The sequence below is a fragment of the Schistocerca gregaria genome, chromosome 8, assembly GCF_023897955.1.
Source record: "Schistocerca gregaria isolate iqSchGreg1 chromosome 8, iqSchGreg1.2, whole genome shotgun sequence".
In the NCBI taxonomy this organism is placed as follows: Eukaryota; Metazoa; Arthropoda; class Insecta; order Orthoptera; family Acrididae; genus Schistocerca; species Schistocerca gregaria.
The window spans coordinates 147,838,866-147,850,869 of NC_064927.1; the positions used below are offsets into that span (position 1 = coordinate 147,838,866).

A 12,004-nucleotide genomic window follows, 5' to 3' on the forward strand; every position below is an offset into this window, starting at 1 on the left:
TGGCATTTTAAAATTTGTTTCTTTTGCCAAAACACAGCGGAGTTTACAGAATGTCGACTCACCAACATGTTGTCCAGACGCAATTATGAGAGAATTCTAAAACAGTGTTTTATTAATTGAGGAACTGAGGAAAAGTAAGCCGTCCGTTGTGGCCGAGCGGTTCTAGGCGCTTCAGTCCGGAACCACGCTGCTACTACCGTCGCAGGTTCGAATCCTGCCTCGGACATGCAAGTGTGTGATGTCCTTGGATTAGTTACGTTTACATAGTTCTAAGTCTAGGGGTCTGATGACCTTAGATGTTAAGTTCCATAGTGCTTAGAGCCATTTGAACCGTTTTGAGGAAAAGCAAGGTCAACAGCTTATGAAAAACTACGTTCTTAGTACATAAATAAATGTGTAATGTCTCCACTATGTTCTTCTAACGCCCCACGGAATTTCTCATTTCACCAGCTGTCAATGGCTCTAAAAAATTACATTCTTTCATAGAAAAAGTCTGTAGCTAGTGGAATAACACAGTAGATAACGAAGTTTCGCAAGATATCTGTATGGCAAAACACACTTTTCTTTGCATGTTATCATTTTCCAAAACCTCATTTCGGTACCTCAAAGCATTTATGAAATATGAGGAAGATCATAGCTACTCCTATTTTTCTCTGAAAACTTCTTCAAATTTCACACTATGTCTTATTTAAATGCAAATATCACAATAAGTATGACCATATACGAAATTATGTGCACGTCATCATGAAGGTGACATGTAAAGCTGTAGGTAACGTGTAATGGATTTTTTTTACTGAAGAGATTTTATGCCTCCATCCTGCCATCGCAGCGCATCTATGACCGGCCAAAAGTGGGCATCAATATCGGCCTCCCCTTCGAAACAAACAAACTCGCACAGCGCTTTGGACGAAAACTGGTCACTGTGCATCGGCTATTGTCTCCTTCGCGGACTCTTAACACTCCAAAAAAAAAAAAAAAGGTTCAAATGGCCCTGAGCACTATGGGACTTAACATCTATGGTCATCAGACCCCTAGAACTTAGACATACTTAAACCTAACTAACCTAAGGACATCACACAACACCCAGTCATCACGAGGCTGAGAAAATCCCTGACTCCGCCGGGAATCGAACCCGGGAACCCAGGCTCTTAACACTCCATTCCTTCAAACAGCTACCACCTACACTGGTACCCATCAGGAACATTTTCCTACAAAAGTGAAATGCCATTTCACGCCCGCCCTCTTCCTCCCCGTCTTCTTTCCCTTTCCTTGGACTGTTGGCAGAACCTTTGGAAATAATGCATTTGGTGCCTCCGGCTATCCCTCTCAGCTTGGCACCTGGCACCCCAAGCGACGACTTGTGTCCTTAGGGCCTATGGCTGCCATATGCCTGGGTGTCACCGAATCTATATGTAAAACAGCGGGAAGCATGCACAGATGGTCTACTGTACACGTATTTTTCAAATTTCTTCATTGAGGACAATGGGAAGCCTCCTTCAATAATTGGCAATCGCCTGCAACGCGCTGTAGTGCCGCCAGCCAGACAGCTATACGCTGGCAGACGATGTGTGAAAGTGTACGTTTGATTCTAAACGACTGTATTATTATTTGTATTGCGGAAGCTGACGGTAAGAGATGCGTGTGCATGCTGGAATTGTCAGACCAATGAGAAAACATTCCCCTCTCATGTCCCCCGTCCCTCCGGGATACTGTATCTACTTGCCGAATTGATTGTCGACAGACTTTAAGTGTCCCGGGAAATAGTGCGATCTGACCCAAATGACAGCGGTTTTTTAAAGACATTGTTCAGTGTCAGTGATTTAAGTCATAACAGGTGAGGGAACTCTACGCAGCCCCACCTCGAAGTGGTGCTGCATTGGCAAAACTGTCACAACTGCGTAACACAATTTTGCTGCACGGTGGCGGCCATGGCTAAGAGGTCTGTGTGGAGCACTACTGCCTGCATAAAGTAATAAGATTGTAGGCGCTACTAGTCATAATGGAGCTTGAAAAAAAATCTCAAAATTCGGCGGCCGGATGGCGAAGAAAATATGAAATTTGACCTAGGGCTTCCATTTCTGGCAATTTCTACTGACGGAACGGGGTTGAGATGTGACGCAGGGGTGTAAATCAAAAATTATTCAACATAAGGCTTTTTGTAGCTGATGAATAATATCACAGGAAATGTTAATCGTTTTGTCTGTAGGCAGCTGTACCCATTTCATTTGAGTTGAGCCCTCGTCTAAGCAAATGTGTGCTCTGTCACTGGTTATCAGCTCCACTTCTCAAGCATGTGGTGTCGCAAAACCACTGGAAGTAGTCTTTACTAATGTATTGGGTATTTTTTTATTATTCTAGAGTGAATGGAATGTAGCCATCTTGTAGATAAAATACGACACAGCTGCTATAAACCTGACTTCAGTATCTTAATCAAGGAGTGTGATTTGCTCACAGCAGGGATACACAGCCATTAACTGAAGCCCTTCTTCTTTTTATTTTTAATTAATAATTAATAAGCAAAAATGAAATCTTATTTTTACTATCCGCTACACTGAAACCAATCATAAAACACGGCTTTGCTATTAAAGAATAACGTCAGCTTTGGTAATAAATACAGCCATTTATTATGACAGCCCACCAGCAGCTAATAAAGTGTAGTAAAACAGAGTAAGTATATTCATGTCGCATTTCGATGTAGCAGTCACATGGCGATCCAACAACAGTAAAAATGGTAAGGAACGCTTTTTTGGGTTATTCCAGATAACGACTAAGCGCCACGACGACGACACATTTTATGTTTCGTCGAAATAACCAGAAAATCACTATCAATAAGCAGCAATTAAATTTGTATGCGAAGATTGAGAAAGAGAATTAATTTCAAAGGGAAGATTTCATTTGTTATTACTAAGCAAGAGATAGAAATCCTAACGGAAGGTTTCATAGGTTATTGGAAAAGGGAAGGTTGCGTAACAAAAGAGATATAGAGGAGACGGAAAGGTTCCAACCTTCATGGCCTTCCCGCGAGATATACGTGTTTGTTGACACTACTAAGAACTTACGCTCCGGTGATTTTAATAGTAAAGCACTCCGTAAGACTCACGGAATTTAAAACAAAACCAATAATTATGCTCAACTCCACTTCTGTAGTGTCTAATGCTGCAGCTGGATCAGCATTTCTATGACGTTTTCGCCGACTAAATGAATCTGTGAGGAAACGCACAGTTGCTCTTGCATCTTCTCTGTCCCAGACTGACGAGTAATTTTCAAGTATTCGTCGAACGGGGCTTTTATAAGCTGCCTCATTTGTGTGTGGATGACACTTCCTGAGGACTCTTCCAATGAATTCCTCCCTGACACCTGCCTTAACAACGGCTAGTTTTATGTGGTTGTTCCACTTTGAATCGCTCCATAAACATATCGATAGATATTTTACGAATGTGACTGCTTGCAGTGATTGTTCTGCACTCGTGTAATCATAAAATTATAAGTCTTTCTGCCTATTTCAGTGCAGTACGCTACAATTGTTTATGTTGAAGGTCAATTGACAAACCCTGCACGAACCGTAGATTCTCTATAAATCTACCAGCAATGCCCTACAATTCTCTAGCGTTGCGACTTCTCTGTGTCTAACAGCGTCACTCCTCGAACAGAATCTTATAACTTCTGACGTTATCAGCCAGATCATTTACAAGTACATTAAAAGATAATCGTTCGATAACATTTCCTTAGCCTACGACCGCCAGACTACTCGCATTTCTTTCCGTTAGGGATGGCATGTTGTTTCTGTTTGATAGAAACTGTTACACTATGTGATCAAAAGTATCCGGACACCTGGATGAAAATGACTTACAGGTTCGTGGCGCCCTCCATCGGTAAAGCTGGAATTCAGTATGGTGTTCGCCCATCCTTATCCTTGATGACAGCTTACGATCAATCAGATGCTGGAAGGTTTCTTGGGGAATGGCAGCCCATTCTTCGCAAACTGCTGCACTGTAGAGAGTTATCGACGTCGATCAGGGAGGCCTGACACGAAATCGGCGTTCCAAAACATCCGAGAGCTGATCTGTAGGATTCAGGTCAGGGCTCTGTGCAGGTTGGTCTATTACAGGGATGTTATTGCCGTGTCTCCACTCCGCCACAGGCCGTTTATTATGAACAGGTGCTCGATCTTGTTGAAAGATGCAATCGCCCTCCCCGAATTCCTCTTCAACAGTGGAAAGCAAGAAGATGCTTAAAACATCAATGTAGGCCTGTGCTGTGATAGTGCAAAGCAAAACAAGAAGGCGTGCAAGCCCCCTCCATGAAAATCACGACCACACCATAACACCACCGCCTCCGAATTATACTGTTGGCACTACACACGCTGGCATATGACGTTCACCGGGCATTCGCCATATCCATACCCTGCCATCGGATCGCCACATAGTGTACCGTGATTTGTCACCCCACACAACGTTTCTGTACTGTTCAGTCGTTCAATGTTTACTATTCTTACACCAAGCGAGGCGTCGTTTGTCATTTACCGGCGTGATGCGTGGCTTTGAGCAGTCGCTCTACTATGAAATCCAAGTTTTCTCACCTCCCGCCTAATTGTCATAGCATTTGCAGTGGATCCTGATGATGCTTGGAATTCCTGTGTGATGGTTTGGATAGATGTCCGCCTATTACACATTACGAACCTCTTGAACTGTCGGCGGTATCTGCAGTCAACAGATGAGGTCGGCCTGTACGCTTTTGTGCTGGACGTGTCCCTTCAGGATTCCACTTCATTATCACATCGGAAACAGTGAAACTAGGGATGTTAAGGAGTGCGGAAAGCTCGCGTACAGACGTATGACAAAAGTGACACCCGATCACCTGACTACGTTCGAAGTCCGTGAGTTCCGCGGAGCGCCTCATTCTGCTTTATCACAATGTCTACTGACTACCGAGGTCGCTGATATGGAGTACCTGGCAGTAGGTAGCAGCACAATGCACCTAATATGAAAAACGAATGTTTTTGGGGGTGTCCAAATACTTTTGATCACGTAGTGTGAATCTGTGCTTAGTAAAGATATGTCGCGGGTTGGTTGTGATGTCGGGCTATACGGCGGCGGCAGTTCTAAGCTCTGCGACATATCCTGCCTGTATTTCGGTTGCAGACGCCACTTTGATTACGGCCTGCCGAGGTCGATGAACCCAGCGACATCTGCAAAGAGTGCGAGCGAAGCAGACGCTACCCGCTTCCTGTTTAACCGCACACGGGCCGGGAGTTATCAAAGCATCCTCTTAAGAACTCCTTACATAGTCAGCAAGTGGCTACCGTTTTGGATATCCTGTGCGGGTTGAAAGCCTTACAGAAGCCCACATTTAGACGTTTATGTGTACAAGAAACAGAGTAGCCGCTTCTTACTAACGCAGATGAGAAACCTACATTTTCATCTGCATCTACATAGATACTCCGCAAGCCGCCGTACGGTGCGTGGCGAAGCGTACTCTGTACCAGTGCTTGTCACTTCATTTCCTGTTCCACTCGCAAATAGAGCGAGAGAAAAACAATGTCTATATGCCTCCGTATAAGCCCTAATTTCTCTTACCTTATCATCGAAAGGGTGCAAAAAATGGCAGCTCGTTTTGTATTATCACGTAATAGGGGAGAGAGTGTGGCAGATATGATACGCGAATTGGGATGGAAGTTATTACAGCAAAGACGTTTTTCGTCACGGCGAGATCTTTTTACGAAATCTCAGTCACCAACTTTTTCTTCCGAATGCGAAAATATTTTGTTGAGCCCAACCTACATAGGTAGGAATGATCATCAAAATAAAATACGCGAAATCAGAGCTCGAACAGAAAGGTTTAGGTGTTGGTTTTTCCCGCACGCTGTTAGGGAGTGGAATGGTAGAGAGCTAGTATGATTGTGGTTCGATGAACCCTCTGCCAAGCACTTAAATGTGAATTGCAGAGTAGTCATGTAGATGTAGATGTAGATCTTCGTGGCCCTTACGCGCAGTTTACGTTGGCGGCAGTACAGTAGTTTGGCAGTGAGCTTCAAATTCCGGTTTTCTAAATTCTCTCAGTGTTATTTATCGAAAAGAACGTCACCTTAACTCCAGAGATTCCATCTGCGTTCCCGAAGCATCTCCGTCTTGTTATTCAGACCTACCGGTAAAAAATCTTACAGCCTGGACCTGAATGTCTTCATTCAATTCGACCTGATACGGATCCCAAATACTCGAGCAGTACTCAAAAATAGATAGCACCAGTGCGGTCTCCTTTATAGGTGAACCACTCTCTCCTAAAATTCATCCAGTAAACCGGAGACGACCGTACGCCTTCCCTGTCACATTTCTCACCTGCTCATTCCATTTCATATCGCTTTGCAGCGTTACACCCAGGTATTTAAACAACTTTATTGTATCAAATAGGACTCGAGTAATTCTGTACCCGAGAATTACAGGTTTGTTCTTCCCACTCATCTGCATTATCTTAGATTTTTCCACATTTAGGGCTATGTGACATTCATCAGTTTTGTCTGAGTCGCCTCGTATCTTCCTGCAGTCAGTGCACTGAATGTTAGTCATAGACCCACTAAACTGAGGATGTAACTTTGCCGGAGGTGTATGACGATGCAGTATCGATCATAACCGCTCGATTTTTAAGAAAATCCTTAACATCGATTTGCTGTGGAATTCTTGAAGACATTCTGAATCCGAATATAGTTTCTTTTCATGACACGATAGGGCTTCTGTCCTTTGATGAACGCGGATTCAGAAACATTCGCTCGTGCGGAACTCAACTTGCCTTTTGCTCACATGATATCCTTGGCAACACATTCCTAAATTTCCCGAAAACATTCTACATGGAGCCTCATTGAATACTGTAGACGAACATCCGAGTATACGGTTTAGGTTCCTAGATATGCGAGTGCCACGAAGATTTTCAAGAACTAGAACCCAGTACTTGATCCTCGGTGGCGACTGCTCGTCGGAGATAAGGGTATAGTTAGCAGTGCCCCACGGAAGTGAGACAGTGCCTCTTTTGTTCGCTATACACACAAATGACCTGGCGGTCAGGGTGAGAGCCGGCCGGAGTGGCCGAGCGGTTCTAGGTGCTACAGTCTGGAACCGCGCGACCGCTACAGTCGCAGGTTCGAATCCTGCCTCGGGCATGGATGTGTGTGATGTCCTTAGGTTTGTTAGATTTAAGTATTTATAAGTTCTAGGGGACTGATGAGCTCAGAAGTTAAGTCCCGTAGTGCTCAGAGCCATTTGAATCATTTGATTTTTTGACAGGGTGAGACGCAAATTAACGGCAGTTCGCTGATGGCGCTTTGGTGTACAGCAAGGTGTTGTTGTTGCATTAGTGGGGTGCAGCTTGACACAGTATCTTCAATTAAATATGTAGGCGTAACGCTGCAAGGCGATATGAGCACATTAGTTTGGTAGTAGAGAAAACGAAAGATCGACTTGGTTTTAATGGCAGTATTTTGAGAAAGTAGATCATCCATAAAGGATATGGAGTGTAGAACGCTAGTGCGACCAATCTTGAGTAATGTTCGAGTGTTTGGGATCCACGTCAGATAGGAATTTAACGAAAACATCGAAGCAATTTAAAGGGGGATTCCTAGTTTGTTGCCGGTAGATCTTATTAACACTCAAGTATGTAGACATACTTTGTGGAGGAAAGACGACGTTATTTTCGAGGAGCGCTAGTGCAGAAATTTAGAAGACCGGCATGTAGTATTACGGACAAACTTCGCGGGCTCCAATGACAATCACTGGAGGGAAGACGGCGTTCTTCGAAGATTAAATGAGTACATCGAATAAGTAATGTGGAGGTACTGAATCGAATTGGGGAAAGATTGGTGGAGCAACATGACTAAGAGAAGGAATCAGTTGTTAAGACACATCTTGAGGGATGAAGGAATCGTCAGTTAGGTGATGATGTAAAATTTGATGGTTAAAAATTGTAGTGGGAGATGTAGGCATGAATATAGTAAATTCGGGAAGAGGCTTCATAAATTGCACAGTGATGAAGAAAGTCTAGCGTGGAGAACTGGTTCAAACCAATCTTCGAAGAGAAGTCCAGAACAACAAGAAGAGCAACAACAAGGAATGACTACCAGTGCTAGGTGAGCAACACTGGACTGGTTTATTTTGCAACGTATTGATTCCGCTGGTGGGTTGCGACGCCGTGGGGCTCCAGAGGCCGCCGCATCGAGTCCCGAGCCCGGCCTATTGTCTGGCGAGCCAAGGCCGGCCCTCCGATGCATCGATCCCTGCGTGGGCCGCGGCGGCAGGCAGTAGCTGCGGCTCCAGCTCCTCTCCAGCTGCCCGCTTCGCTTCCACAGCCCACTTCGGCTCTTGTCCTCAGGAGGCACTGTCGAGTAGCGAAACGTCTGGCGTCGCAGTCACTCTGGACCAAAAGTTAGTGCCGGCCGCTGTGGTCGAGCGTTTCTAGACGCTTCAGTCCGGGACCGCGCTGCTGCTACGGTCGCAGGTTCGAATCCTGCCTCGGGCATGGACACGTGTGATGTCCTTAGGTTAGTAGGTTCAAGTACCGGGTGATCAAAAAGTCAGTATAAATTTGAAAACAATAAATCACGCACTAATGTAGATAGAGACTTACAAATTGACACACATGCTTGGAATGACATAGCGTTTTATTAGAACCAAGAAAATACAAATGTTCAAAAAATGTCCGACAGATGGCGCTTCATCTGATCGGAATAGCAATAATTAGCATAACAAGGTAAGACAAAGCAAAGATGATGTTCTTTACAGGAAATGCTCAATATGTCCATCATCATTCCTCAGCAATAGCTGTAGACGAGGAATAACGTTGCGAACAGCACTGTAACGCACGTCCGGAGTTATGGTGAGGCACTGGCGTCGGATGTTGTCTTTCAGCATCCCTAGAGATGTCAATCGATCACGATACACGTGCGACTTCAGGTAACCCCAAAGCCAATAATCGCACGGACTGAGGTCTGGCGACCAGGGAGGCCAAGCATGACGAAAGTGGCGGCTGAGCACACGATCATCACCAAAAGACGCGCACAAGAGATCTTTCACGCGTGTAGCAATATGGGGTGGAGCGCCGTCCTGCATAAACATCGTACGTTCCAGCAGGTGTTTATCAGACAGGCTGGGGATGATGCGATTCTGTAACATATCGGCGTACCTCTCACCCGTCACGGTAGTAGTACAAAACCAGAATCACGCATTTACACGAAGAAAATAGGCCCGATAACGGTAGATGTGGTAAATCCAACCCATACCGTGATTTTCTCGTCGTGCAATGGAGTTTCCACCACAGTTCTAGGATTTTCGGTAACCCAAATTCCGCAGTTGTGGGCGTTGACAGAACCTCGGAGCGTGAAATGAGCTTCGTCGGTCCAAAACACGTTATTAAACCAATCGTCATGTTCCTACATCTTTTGAAACGCCTACACCGCAAATGCACTCCGCTTCACTGAATCGTCAGGTAACAGTTCATGATGCCGATGAATTTGGACGGATAGCATCGGAGGGTAGGCCTACGTGCCAACCAAACAGTAGTGTATGGAATGCCGGTGCGACGTGCGACTGCACGAGCGCTGACTTCCCCGTGTATAGACGAATCCGCTACAGTCTCCATTTCTTCCTGAACTGTTTCAGCAGCATTACGCCTTGTGCTCGGTCGGCCATTACGGGGTCTATCGTCTAAACAACCCGTGGCTTCGAACTTCGAAATCATTCTCGCCACAGCTGCATTTGCCAACGGACCTTTACCCGTTCGATTCCCCTTCCTATGGCGATAGGATCGTAACGCTGAACTAGCACATTTTTCATTCTAATAGTACAGCTTCACTAAAAGCGCCTTTTCAGGTGACGTCAACATGCTGCGACTGCTGGCGCATCTGATTCTCTCTCTCATTACAGCCATTTTTATACACGATTGTTATGCGCAGTCACTGACGTTTTGCTGTCCAGCACTATCTGTCGGACATTTTGTGAACCTTGTTTTTTTTTTGTTCTAATGAATCAAGCATGTGTGTCAATTTTTACCTCTCTATTTACATTATTCCGTGGTTTATTAAGTTTTCAAATTTATACTGACTTTTTGATCACACGGTAGTTGTAAATCTAGGGAACTGATGACCTCAGATGTTAAGTTCCATAGTGCTTAGAGCCATTTGGACAATCTGGTCGATGAGTGACTGTGTAGAAGCCTTCGAGCCGCTTAGCAATTTTAAGCATAAACAGAACTTTCTAGGGTTTTCGGCAAGACCTTTCGCTAACGTACGACTGTGAAAGTTGTTGTATGCTTCGCAGGTTGATATTCTTACAGACGAACGAATTTACACTAACTTTTACGTATCATCATTTGCGTGCACTCTTTTGAACAAAAAGCTTTCTCAGTATTTTCCGAATTTGATTATGTTGTGTACGGGTTCGTACAAAACGGTAAGAAGAGGTGGTCTACAAAGTGGCCCGGAAGCTGTCGTCGTAGGAAAGCTGGACAGGACCATAAGTCATTATAGCACTCCGACTTCAGGCAGCAAGTGGCCCATCGGGACCATCCAACTGCCGTGTCATCCTCAGCGGAGGATGCGGATAGGAGGGGCGTGTAGTCTGAACATCGCTCTCCCGGTCGTTAAGATGGTTTTCTTTGACCGGAGCCACTACTATTCGGTCGAGTAGCTCCTCAATTGGCATCACAAGGCTGAGTGCACCCAGAAAATTGGCAACAGCGCATGGCGGCCCCGACGGTCACCCATCCAAGTGCTGGCCACCCCCGACAGCGCTTAACTTCGGTGATCTGAAGGGAACTGGTGTTTCCACCGCGGAAAGGCTGTTGCCAGAAGTGTTTGGCGAAAAAGTGAATGCAGTAAGCAGATGTTTTGTTTAAGTAGCCGCTTTCTCCAAGCGTACGAAGACTTTTTACAAATGAACATGCAGCAGTAGACTCCAGTTAATAGTGTAGCAACTAGAGCATCGCAGGATGAGGTTCCCTTAACTAATGCACAACGCATTGTCAAGGTCGCGATTGGACTGCGTCACGGCCACGACTCTGTTGCGACGGAGCCACACCTCACTGCGGATATGCCGCGTGGCTGCTGCCGACCACCCTACATCGCGCCGGCAGAGGGTGTTCTAGTCCAGAACCACCGGCAGGGTGGCTCAGCGGTCGTGCTCAATTGGATCCGCCGCATCCCACACGACTGGTTTCAGCATCTGATGGAAACTTGCGTTGCCGTTGTCAGCTGTGCGACGCCAGAGGGGTGGTATCGATACGTGATACCACAGATTAATAAACTCCGGTAGGTCCTTTCCATCTTTAATCCACTTCACTGGCACATACGTCCAGAGAGCGATTTACAATCAGTTCAAACTTCGCCCATAATCCCTCTGCGTCCGTCATACTGGAGCTAAATAAAGTCTAGCATAAACGTTCTTCTAGCCTTCTTGAGGGATCTATTAATGCAAGTAACCATTGTCGCTATGATATTATCATGATCACTAATCCATGTTTCTATACTGACACTGGATTGGATTCTCTAACTAATTGTTCAAGGCAGTTTCCAGAAAACGTGTTTAGAAGTACTTTACAACACTGTCTGTACCATCTGCAGTGAACCCATAGACGTTCATGTCTACACTCGATAGGCTGACAGTCACCTCCAGCTAATACGGTATGATCTGGGTATTTACCCTATACTGACTGTGGTCCTTCCTTTATTGTCTCTAAGACTGTCGTAGCCGAATTGGGTGGCCGGCAAAACAATCCAATAATTAACTTGATGGGACCTAGACATGTTATACGAGGGCTGGAACTTAAATAGTGGCAACTATTTATTCACAAAAGAGTTACATGATTGCACCTTTAACACTCATTCAAAGTAGTCACCAGCGTTCTGTAGAACCCGTTGCCAGCGATGTGGAAGGCGTAGTACACCGTTAGCAGAGCCTGATTTGTTGATGGTGCGAATGGAGCGGTCTGCTGCCTGTCATATCTCTGGAACAGCTCTGAAGCGAAT

The 12,004-nt window shown here is 45.3% G+C and overlaps 1 pseudogene; it reads right to left on the bottom strand.

Annotated features, from left to right (window-relative positions):
• Window positions 1-10,708: 10,708 nt before the first annotated feature.
• LOC126285598 (5S ribosomal RNA) lies at window positions 10,709-10,826 on the bottom strand (annotated as a pseudogene).
• Between the last annotated feature and the right edge of the window lie 1,178 nt (window positions 10,827-12,004).